Source organism: Chelonoidis abingdonii, chromosome 14 (assembly GCF_003597395.2).
Source record: "Chelonoidis abingdonii isolate Lonesome George chromosome 14, CheloAbing_2.0, whole genome shotgun sequence".
NCBI lineage: Eukaryota > Metazoa > Chordata > Testudines > Testudinidae > Chelonoidis > Chelonoidis abingdonii.
The window spans coordinates 1406646-1418787 of NC_133782.1; the positions used below are offsets into that span (position 1 = coordinate 1406646).

The following is a 12142-nucleotide window of genomic DNA, read 5'->3' on the forward strand; positions in this document are numbered from 1 at the left end:
AGTCCCAGCTTCTGGCAGTTGAAGACCTGTCCTCCATGAACTTACCTAATTCTTTTTTAAACCTGGTTATAATTTTGGCCTTCACAACATCCTATGCCAATGAGTTCCACAGGTTGACTGTGCATTATATGAAGTAGTAGTTGCTTTTCCTTTTTTTAAACCTGCTCCTGATTAATTTGGTTGTGTGACCCCTAGTTCCTGTGCTACACAAAGGGGTAAATAAGCCTTCTCTATTTCTTTCTCCATATCATTTACGATTTTATAGGCCTCTAGCATATCTCCCCTTAATCTCCTTTTAATCTCTCCTCATACACAAGCTGTTCCATACCCCTAATCATTTCGGTTGCCCTTCTCTGTACTTGTTCCATTTCTAATATCTTTTTTGAGATGGAGCAACTAAAACTGCATGCCATGTTCAAGATGTGGCATGCCATGGATTTATCTAGGGGCGTTATGATATTTTCTGTATTATTATCTATCCTTTTCCTAATGCTTCCTAACATTGTTGGCTTTTTTGTCTGCTGGTGCAAATTGAGCAGATGTTTTCAGAGAGCTATCTGTGCTGACTCCAAGAACTCTTCCTTGAGTAGTAACAGTTAATTTAGACCCCATTATTTTGTATGTGTAGTTGGGATTATGTTTTCCAGTGTGCATTACTTTGCATTTATCAATATTGAATTTCATCTGCCATTTCATTGCTCAGTCACTCAGTTTAGTGAGATCCCTTTGTAGCTCTTTGCAATCTGCTGAGGGCTTAACTATATTGAATCATTTTATGTCATCTGCAAATTTTGTTACCTCACTGTTTACCCCTTTTCCAGATCGCTTATGAATATGTTGAACAGTACTGATCCCATACAGATCTTTTGAAGACCCTGCTCTTTTCCTCTCTCCACATGAACACTTACCATTTATTCCTAACATTTGTTCCTAACATTTGATCCTGTTTTTAACGAGGACTTTCCCTCTTATCCCATGACAGCTTACTTTGCTTAAGAGCCTTTGGTGAAGGACCTTGTCAAAGGCTTTCTGAATGTCCAAGTGCACTACATCCACTGGGTCACCCTTGTCCATGTGTTTGTTGACACTCTCAAAGAATTTTAATAGATTGGTGAGACATGATTTCCCTCTGTGGAAGCCATGTTGACTCTTCCCTAACAGATAGTGTTTAATGATGTGTCTGTTCTTTACTGTAGTTTCAATCAATTTGCCTGGTACTGAAGTTAGGCTTACTGACCTGTAATTGCTTCTGGAGCCTTTTTTAAAAATCGGTGTTACATTAACTACCCTCCAATCATCTGGTACAGAGGCTTGCTAAAGTGATAGGTTACATACCATAGTTAATAGTTTTGCAATTTCATATTTGATTTCCTTCAGAACTCGAGTGAATACCCTCTGGTCCTGTGGTTTATTACTGTTTAATGTGTCAATTTGTTCCAAAACCACCTCTACTGGCACTTCAGTTTTGGACAGTTCCTCAGATTTGTCACCTAAAAAGAATCACTCAGGTTTGGTGGGTGTCTCCCCCACAAGCTCTGCAGTGAAGACCAATGCAAAGAATTCATTTAGCATCTCTACAATGGGCTTGTCTTCCTTGAGTGCTCCTTCAGCCCTTCGATTAGCCAGTGGTCCCACTGGTTGGTTGGCAGGTTTCCTATTTCTGATGTATTTACTCATTTTTTGCTGTTGGTTTTTGTCTTTATTTAATTGCGCTTGACATTCTTTCAATTTGATTTGGAGAATACCATGACCCCTCCAAGACTGTTACATTACCTCGTACTGGCTCAGACCCCGTACTGAACTAACATTAGCCATCTGTAGTCAAGGTAGAGTATTTACCATGGTCAGAATAGCAGTGCTGAAAAGCAGCCGGGTAGGGGGGAGTCAGCGCTTGTTTGTGTTTGAGAGAGAGTCTGGATGGCAGGGAAGAAAAGCGACAGATTCAACGAGCAGCTGTTTTCCTCCTGAAAAATGTGCCAGTAGTGAGCTGGTAACAGTACATTTGCTTTAGAGCACCAGCATTAGAAATTTGATAACATTATATTAAGGAAGGCAATGGCTTGGCAAGACAGCTCCTGGAAGGCATGTTTGGGCTGTAATAGCTGTTGAGATGAGCTCTGCATCTTGAATACAACAGGACTGGGAGAGGGAGATGCTAAAACAAAACAAGAAATGCAGGCCTGGTGTGGCTGCTGCTTTCCTAGCTGCTTGTCTCTGATGTGAGGAGGATGCTTACTTGCCCGCCAACGCATCAGTGCCAGGGCTAGTTATGATTTATACGAAGGTTGGCTAATTCAGGTTCCGTTAGCTATTTATATACGTGTTCCTTGTTTTCATAGATGATGGTGAGGAAGAGATGCTCGTTTACATTGTTACTTGGATTTGCATAATAAAACTGGAGAGAGGGATCTGGTGACACACTCAGATGATAGATTTGAGGCTGTTTGGGAATCTTATTCCCAGGAGGAAATAACGATTGCCTCATTCCCTTTATGGAGGAACCTTAATCGCTATGCCAAGCTGTGCGATTTGGAGTAGGGAGACCTGGGTCTGCTGGCTGTGCCACTGATTTGATTTGTGCGTTTGGGAAAGTCACTTAACTTTTGTCTCAGTTTCTTCCTCTTTAGTCTGTGAACAATGCCTGGCTACCTACCTCATGGGTGTATTGTGAGGATTAGCCAGTGTACTGCAAACCCTACAAAAGGGTTAGGTTATTAATTATTATTTATATTGTAAAGTGAAGCAGGGTTCTGTCTTCTGGGGGAAGGGGAGTGGCAGTTATTGGGCTCCTTGTTCACATAATTCTAGATCATTATTGGTCAGCAGAAATGAGGGACGGAGAGAGATGAGAGTCCAGAGATGATTTTTATAGAGTTTTTTTTTTTTTTTTTTAAAAATCCTATTTCCATAAGTCCAATTTTCTATGTTTTGCATCCTTGGGCAGGTGAGTTATTGGGTTTATAGCCATTTAAGTTAATTGGGATGTTTAATGGGGTTCCCCTGGAATCTGTCAGGGCCATTGTCCTGATGTGTACGTGTACGTGTGCCTGTGCCTTGCCAAATGTTTTGCCAGCAGTGATACAACCCAATAGCAGTTCTATGCTTTGGGGAAATACAGCTTGAGGATAGCCACTGCGAGCCACTAGGAGAACGGGAATACTGAAATATCTTCTTGGTGTCCATGCTGTGATGGCATCCCCGGGGTGCAGCCTGGGACTGTGGGACCACTGTGCCCCCTGAACTGTCTCCAGCGTGGGCTGTCCCTCACAATGCCTTGCTAGTGACCAGCAGCAGCCCCATCCAGGCGGTGTGATCGCTCAGCACAACAGCATGTGGAGCCCCACACCCAGCTCTATGGCATGAATGCTCCCAGAGCCACTCATGGATCACCAGAGAAAGATACCAGAGCCAAATCCCCCCAGCATTGTACCTCAGGAATATACCATCTTGCACTGCTCAAGCTGGGCAGTGCAAATTTATTAACTGGAGAGTGGACATACACCAGCCTTTGCAAACCTGAGCAGATTTGCCCCACAATTCATACAAATTCACTGGTGAATATAAACAATTAAACAAATTTATTGACTATAAAAGATAGATTTTAAGTGATAGGCAGAAAGTCAGAGTGGTTACCATAATAAAATAAAATATAAGCACACAGTCTGAACTCTCAACATTAGTAGACTGGGCAGCAACTATATGAAGCAGTTTTTCTCACCCCACTGGATATTGCAGTCCTTAATTTACAGGTTTGTTCTTTAAACCTGGGCCAGTCTCCTGTGTTGGAGTCTTGTCATCTTCTCAGTGTCTTGGTTGCTTGCAGCATAGGTGAGGGCAGGAGATGGGCCCAGTATGTGTCCACTCTGTCTGTTTTATACCCTCAGTCCATGTGCTTGGGGAGCACAAGTCCAGGCATGTCTGGGGGCCATTGCTGAGTCTCTCCAAGCAAGGTTGAGCAGTTCCCCTGGTGTGGCCTCATTCAGGTGAGTCATTGCATTGTAGCTCCCTTGCTGGACAGTGGCTGTTGATGGGTTGTTTGACACCCTGCCTGGGCGTTTGCAAACTTAACACCATTAATTTGAGCTCGAATAGGAACTGGGATTGGCTGGCTCACTACAAAAGCAATTTTCCCTCTTCTGGTATTGACACCTCCTCATCAGTTATTGGGAGTGCACCACATCCAGCCTGACTGAATTTGCCCTGTCAACACTGGTTCTCCACTTGTAAGGTACCTCTCTTCTCTTCATGTGTCAATATATTTAAGCCTATATCAGTAACTTTCACTCCTTGCAGCTGAAGTGGGTTTTTTACCCCCTAAAAGCTTATGCCCAAATAAATCTGTTAGTCTTCAAGGTGCCACTGGACTCTTGGTTGTTTTAACCTGGGTGTCGGTTACTTTCCTTGCTGTTGCCTCTGGGGAGCGAATATCTGGCTGATTCCCCAACTTACAGCATGTTTTAGTGACCACCATACAACACAATTCTCATAACGTCATATGCATTAATGATACACATCTATGGAGAGAGAAATGACTTTCAGCAGATCCTAACCTTTCCCCTGATATCTTACAAAGCATGCTTGGGGATAGCTCAGTGACTTGAGCATTGGCCTGCTAAACCCAGGGTCGTGAGTTCAATCCTTGAGGGGACCATTTAGGGGTCGGGGGCAAAAATCTATCTGGGGATTGATCCTGGTTTGAGCAGGGGTTTGGACTAGATGGCCTCCTGAGGTCCCTTCCAACCCTAATATTCTATGATTATATGAAAATAAGAAATATGGGGGTTACAGTATGCTCCCCCAAGGTATAGAACGTCACACGCGCACACGCTAGTCTTAGGGGATCCTAGTGTCATGATTGATTCTCAGTGCCTCCCTGTGCTCTGTTATCCCAGAGCCATGCCACCCCATTGTTTCCCCTGCTTGTCCAGAGATGAGTTGACAGTTCTGGGGCATGCTCAGGGCACTGCAGTACATGGTTTTGTTAGTGGTGTTCTCATAATCTTTGTGCCCACTTGGGAGTGGAGTGGCAGCATTTCAGAAGTATTGGTTTCTGAGGGCTTTCTGCCTGCTGGCACGTGCCAATCATGGAGTTTTTGTCAGAGGTGAAAGTTTCTGCTGTGGCAGCTGATCAAACAGGCGAGTAGGAATAGGAGCTGCTCTTCCATTAGAAAAGAGCCAGGAGCTTATGGCAGAGTCCTGGCAGCGTAGTTGACAATAGGATGGAAAGGTGGGTTTGAGTGTCCCTGATGATGTGGGGGTGAAAGATGCACATTGTCAGGAATGTTGCAGTCACCAGGTTCAGTTTGGGACAGGAAGCATTACAGTTGGGTTTTGGCTCAAGCTCTGCTGTGCTTTCAAGTGGGGGGGAAAACTGGAGTAAACTCCGGCTCCTAATTTACTTTTCTCCTGGATGTAGGTGTGTTTTAGAAGCCTTCCTGTGCACAGAGTTGCTGGGTTTTGGAGGAGGGCCCTTAGGGCAGATTCAGGATCTGCTTCAACACTTACGAGTCACAGTGCATGTTTCTCCACGACATTTCTAAGCTCTGACCTTTTTCCCTTCTGCCCAGGTAGTTAAAGCAGTCCTCTCTTCCTATCCTGATTGTCATATAACCTCACCCCTTCTACATGCCCTGGGCCCCCCATCCCAGACAGAACTGCTTTTTATACAAAGAGCTGCTTCATAGCCTACCATGGTGCCATATCACTCTGGTCCCTCTTTCTCCGCAACCTCCAGTCCAAGCTTCCTTTCCTCCCTTTCAAGGCCCTATGGTACTTTGTCCTTCCCTACTTAACCATCTTAGTCACTTATCATATCCCTCTGCAAGCAGTGACAGCCTGGGTACCTCATTTGTCTACCTCTCCCGCAACATCTCTGGGCTTTATTTCAAGCTCTCTGAGCTGATCCAAAGGCCACTGTCCTCTCTTCCCTAAAACCCACTTCCTCTGTGATGTCCTCAGAAATTAGCCAATTAAAACATTTATTTAAGAGAGAAATTCCTTGCTCTGTGCACTGGCTTTTGCAGAGTCCTTTACCCTCTAACCCAGCCTTTCTACATTTCTAACCCTTCATCCCCACTGCAGCTTGTCTCAAGCGGGTTTGGAAACTTCCTGGAGCGGGGATTCTGTTGTATCTGTATTGCAAGGGATCTGAGGGTCTAAAATAAACCTCCTGGTGAATCATGTTACACAGAGAATGTGTGTGCTCTCCATTTTGTTTTTCCTGAGCTTGGAAATAGTAAAGGGGAGTTTTCTGCCTTGCTGTGGAAGCTTAGCCAATGAGCAGTGGGAGGAGTAAATGGTATTTAATTTAAAGAATGGCATTAAGCCGTTTGTTAACGGGCACTTTGTTAAACGAGGATTAAAATGTGTGTTTGATGCTTTTCTTGCTGTTTGGAAACAGTGTTACTGAGTGGTTTCTGAATCCACTTCTTTTCTCAGACCTATCTATCATCTGTCCTTCTCTGTCCCCTCAGCTCTCTACTGTTCCAGGCAGAGAGAGAGAGAGACCCTAGGTGCAGGGTTCTCCTTGATGATTCTCAGCTCTGTGGCGTGAGCCGAGTGGGACTCCCCAAGTGCTGAAGGTCCGAAAAGACAGTGGTAGTGAGTAAGAGCCCAAGCCATCTCCCCTCCCATTGCCACATGCCACCATGGAGCTGAACTTTATCACCACTGGACCCTTTCAGTCCTTGATGTTATCAGCACCTGTGTAGGTGTTTGTCACCTTCCCTCTCGGCACATCTTCCTGCGGTCTCTTCTGCTCCCTCCCTTCCAGTTAGACCTGCGTTTTCTTTTACTTTGTTTTTATTTGGGTGACCACTTGCTCTGGCAGTGCCACCAATGCCCCAGGCTCCCACCTCCCAGGGACTCTGGGGGAACTTTAGTTCTGTGGTTCCTTAAAACTCTCCTTTTCTGTGGTGCCTACCATGGCTAGGCCTCTAGTTTGCTGAGACCACTGCCCATCATACTGATCAGTATCCTCTCATTGTTCCCTTGTGCTCCCCATCTGACTGTATCAGCCTGTCATCTCTTGTCGTCTCGTGCTAAGATTGTCGGCTCTCTGGGGCAGGGACTGTCTTGGTTTTGTGCTTGTACAGCGCCTAGCGCAATGGGGTCCTGGTCCATGACTAGCGCTCCTCGGTGCTGTGGTAACACAAATAATTATGGCACTGGCATCTCAATGTCCTTGTCCTGATACTTTGACACCCTGGCACGTTGCCTCAAGTCTTGGCCTCATGGTGCTTCAGAGTTCTCTGTTTTAGGCTTTGGAGCACAGAGTTAATGAACATGGCAAGCTTTGCCTATGATGTGTGAAAGAGACAGTCTATGGGCTCCTCATGAATTGTATCTATGGATATTTTGCAATGTTCATTGAAGGGTCACATTATGTAGTAAATAATTCTAAGATTATCTCCCAATCACATTTTTCCTTTTTCAGTAACTGCTGTTCCAAAATTTGAGAACAAATAGACTAATCATTAAGTGTTCCATTAAAATTACCCAGTTTCTTTCAATAGTAAACACAGTAGAAGCAAGATTGTCTTGGCTCAATGAGGGGGAAAAAAAGAATCTGACTACTGTTTCAGCATGGTATGCTAGAGTCTGGGATATCCTTGCCATGGAGAAAGCTCACGCATCAGATTAGTGTAAAACAAACATGATACGATGCACTTTTAGACATGTGAATGCGTTTTGTATATCCAAAAAAGGAAAATTCAGTAGTAGCAAAGTATAAAGCTTTGCAGTGTTCCCTTTGAATACTGAGGGCAAGCTCTGAGGTCGTAAAGGGTAAACTAGAGGATGTATGGAAACAGCTTTTTAATTAAAAAAAAAAAAAGAGAGAGAGAGAGAGAAAGATGTGTCCAAAAACCTGACTAAGCTCTCATTTTTTAAATACGTAGATATTAGAGATACTTCCTTTGTAGCCTCCAAGAATGTTTTAATAGGAGTGTCCAGTAGCTGTGTGTAGCTGCAGATTTATCAGCATTTCCATTAGAAACCCTGTTGGTCCAGGAGGGGTTCAGGATATAGCCCCATTAAAGCCTGTGAAATGTGCTTTGGTCCTACCCAGTCACATTCATGTCTGTATCAGCATGCCTACGTATTGTCGTTTTCTGTTACAGTGGTGCACATAATGGGGGGGGGGGGTCTGTTAAAATAACACGAAACTAAACAGCTTAAAGAAAACAATCTTATGCACTAGTTTTTGGGTGGACTGGTGAATGCAGCACAACTGGAGTTCTTCAGTTCCTGAGAGATGAGGGCTTGTCTACCCATGGAGTTGTTCCTGATATTAACTCCATGTGTAGACTCTTTTATTCCAGAATCAGAGTGCCTTGTTCCTGTTTAGCTTAGCGGCATTTGAAAGTGGGTTAAGATAAACAGGAACAAAGCACTCTGGAAGAGTGTCCACACCTGGACTTAATCAGGAACAATTAATTGTCTACACATGGAGTTGTTCCAAGCCCTGATTCTTCAAAAAAGCATTAAAAAGTGATTCCAACAGACAGGTACTAGTAGTCACTTTTCATGATGTTGTTCATAAACAGTTCATCCCATCTGCCTGACACCTTGCTGCAAAAAGAGAGAGATTCTGTTCCAGCAGGCAATTGCACATGCAAACTTTCAGGTGGAAAGGACCTTTTGACTTTGTCTGGAAACTAGAAAAGAGGTCAGAATCAAACATCATAATAATTCCTTAGCGTTAACTACTGTAGTTTCATAATCAAAATCTGTATTTTCATTAAAAATGAAGTTTGATGGCCTTCATGCTATAAAGAAACCCACTAGAGAGCAATTGAGACTGCAGCTAGACAGTTCACACCTTACAGTGCCATTGTTCACATCTTTCTTCAAACATCTGAATGTTAAACCTAATTACCATTTAAATAATGACCCTGTTAAAATGGTTTACCCTGGACAATGTACAAAACACATTCATCAGTAGCACTTGTCCAGTCAGCTCATACCTACCTGGCATTATGTTCCATTTGTCTGTAGATAGGTGCTGCCATTGCACATGCACCTTTGACAGAGAGAGGATCCTGCTTCTCTACTTTCTTGACTTTGATGCGTACACTAGGAATGTGCTTTTCACATAGGAGTTCATGTGTGAAATAGTGTTGATCCTCATAGCTAAAAAAATCTTTTTTTGGTTATGGAATTTTCACTAGAGTATTTATTATTTTGTCAAAGTAACTTGTCCAGTTTTCATTAATTACAGAAAATTTTATAGTCCAAATTAAATTTTATAGGAACCATTTCATATAATGTATTTATCGCTTTAAAAACTAGCATGAAGGTGCCAACTCTGGTGACTGGGATACCTACATTTTTGTCTCTAATTTTCTATAGTATTGATGCCAATAAAAATTACATGGTGCCTAATGGGTGATTTGTATTGTAAGGTGTCTCGTTCGTAGTTCGGGTTAGGTGTGTTTTTTATACATTATGTAGAAAATAGGTCCTACTGATGAGAGACTCCTTGTACTTCAGCCCTGTTGGATCACTTAAACTTCGAAGATTGACCCACATTGTGTAACTGACCATCCTGGACTTACTCCTGTTCTAATCTCCAGTTTTCGGCCAAAGTGAAGTCTGTTATGGGATATGCTTTCCTGAGTTATACGCTGGATCTTAAAACTTGGGTTTCTGGGACATAATCATGTGTAACTTCAACTGTAACACACCAACAATGTAATCCAACTGATCTCTGGGAGCTATTGCCTCATCCAACGGTCTTGCCATTAATGTTGTGTTTTGGCGAAGGCCTGTGATTGCTTTAAAACTTAGTCCTATGAACTCTATTACATGTGTGTGTCTTGGTACCAGAATAGTGTTGAGTTTAGACTTTTCTGAGGCAAAACTGTTAGTCTTCATGCATGAATTTAAGTATTTTGTTATCTTTTTGATTATTTTATTACTATTTTGATATTTTGTTAATACTTTAAGTCTGGTGATGTTACATTAGCAAGAGTCTTGTTGTTTGCATTATCTTTGATACTTATGCATACAAACAAAACTGCCTTTGATGAAAACAAATTTCTTCTGTCTTGCTAAAACTGGAGACAATAGTATATGTAGTCATCTTCAGGCTGTGAAGGAGGGACTCTGAGTATATTTAATCATAGTGAACACTTCGAATTTTTTTATTGCAAAAAAGCCACTGCAATCCTGTCTACTGCTGTACTCATGTGCTCTGATTTTTGTATCCGGATGAGTATTTGAGGTATGACGGGAGATGGAACGCATCTGCCTACTCCCAAAGAAGTGGAGAATTTTTTATTTGAGACGCCCTGTCTACTCGCTATATATAAAAAATATTAGTTTGATGCTTGTCTGCTTCTTTAACACACTACTTGTTATCTAAAACCGAATGTTTTTGAGAGTTTGCCCTGTAGCAGATAAGGTCTTGATATTCTTGGACCTAGTTAACCAAGCCCTTCTACATATTGTCTGAGATTACTGAGGACAGAAGGAAGGGAAAGGGAGGAGAAATGGGCTCTACAGAAAAAGAAGTTTAATTCCACTAGACACTTTGTGTTTGTTTTTTAGGATTAGCTACTTGCCATAATCCTCTTGATTTAAGGATTATGATTCCTGTAGAAGTGTAATCCAGACGAGCCTCCCAGTAGATGACTGAATATCATGCATGATTTACAATACAATGTGGGTTGGTAATGGCCTTTCACAGACTGTTAATCTATACAGCTAAATGCAAGTAATATGTGTAAGTATGGCATTCCCTACAGCTAGCAGCTGTAGACAGGGTTGTAAGGAACCGATGGATCAGAAGCAAACTGAATCTGAGATTTGGGTTTGATTGTTTTGTTATAAAGATGGTTATGAATCATAAACCAAGGAGAGGAAGATGCTAAAGTGAGTCTTAAATTGTGAAGAAAGGTCAGGAATTTTGTTCCAGATAGTGGGTCATCGCAGGAGGACTGACTGCCCCACCGCTGTGGACGGACCGGGAGGAAGATATAGTGATGTCTAGTACCTGAACAGTATAAGGGAGCTGAGGAATAAAATGGAATGTGGCAGACTTTGGTAATTCTATGAAGAAGGTTGACAACCATCTGGATTTTTAAATGCTAGGTAGATGGGATAAAATGTTCTTTTCCTGGGTATATGAGCACAGAACATTAACATTTTAAAAAAGCAGCACTCCTCCTAAATTTCAGAAAGCTGAATAAAATAGTTAGCATATTCATCTGGCAAAAAAGCCAAGAGTCTGATGGGGCACCTTAGCATCCCATAGGGCTGAGAGGCCTGTCTGCTGATCTTCAAACTGTGCTATTAGGCTGTTGCTCCTGGAGCAATCTACTGGTTTAAAATTCCTGAATACACTCAGTGGGTTAAAATGAAGGGAACACAAATTCAGGTATGAGAGGCAAGGGCCTCCTCTCTGTGGATCATCAGGTAGCCTTTGGGAAGCAAATCTTTAGACCCACATGTTGGCTAGTGTGCCCAGCCTGAGAGAAAACAATCTTTCCCTTGCACGCCAAGAGATTGTAATGAGCTGGGAGGACGTTCATACCAAGTCATCCAAATTTAACTGCCTTCACTTTCCCCAAATGTCAGTTTTATTTAAAAATAATTTATTTTCTAACCTTGGAAGAAGTTCACGCGCTTTCCTATTTACCAAGTATCTGCAGTTTGTGTATTTTGCCAGTCTACCCCATAATAAAAAGGTGAATTAGAGTGACACAGCTTTTTAGTTTTCCTTTAGAGGAATAGCTCTGTTACTAAAAATGCTCTCTTGATCCATGGTAACGTGCACTGAAATGTAACAACACCCTTTAAAATGAGTATCTGCTATGTGACTAAATTCCCAGGGCATGAAAAGGGTAAAATATATAGAAAACTGACATGATAGAGATTAGTTCTTCTAACTGAACATCATCTGTGAGCCAGCAGAAAATATTTTTCACACAGTGGTCTGCCAAAACGAATGCCTACTAAAGAAATCAATCTGTTTAAATAAATTAATTGCACCAATTTATTATTTTACCACCAACTTTTCAGAATACAGCAAGATCCTCTTATGTGAATGAGTCTTAAAACATTAAAACTAAATTAGTGTTTTTAAAATAGGGTTTAATTAGTTTTAAACTTTGTTTAATGTTCTTGTAATAAAGAGATT

The 12142-nt window shown here is 42.1% G+C and overlaps 1 protein-coding gene across 1 annotated transcript in view; it reads left to right on the forward strand.

Annotated features, from left to right (window-relative positions):
• CTNNBL1 (catenin beta like 1) overlaps window positions 1-12142 on the forward strand; it is a 79370-nt gene that overhangs the window by 35269 nt on the left and 31959 nt on the right. The window lies entirely within an intron of this gene.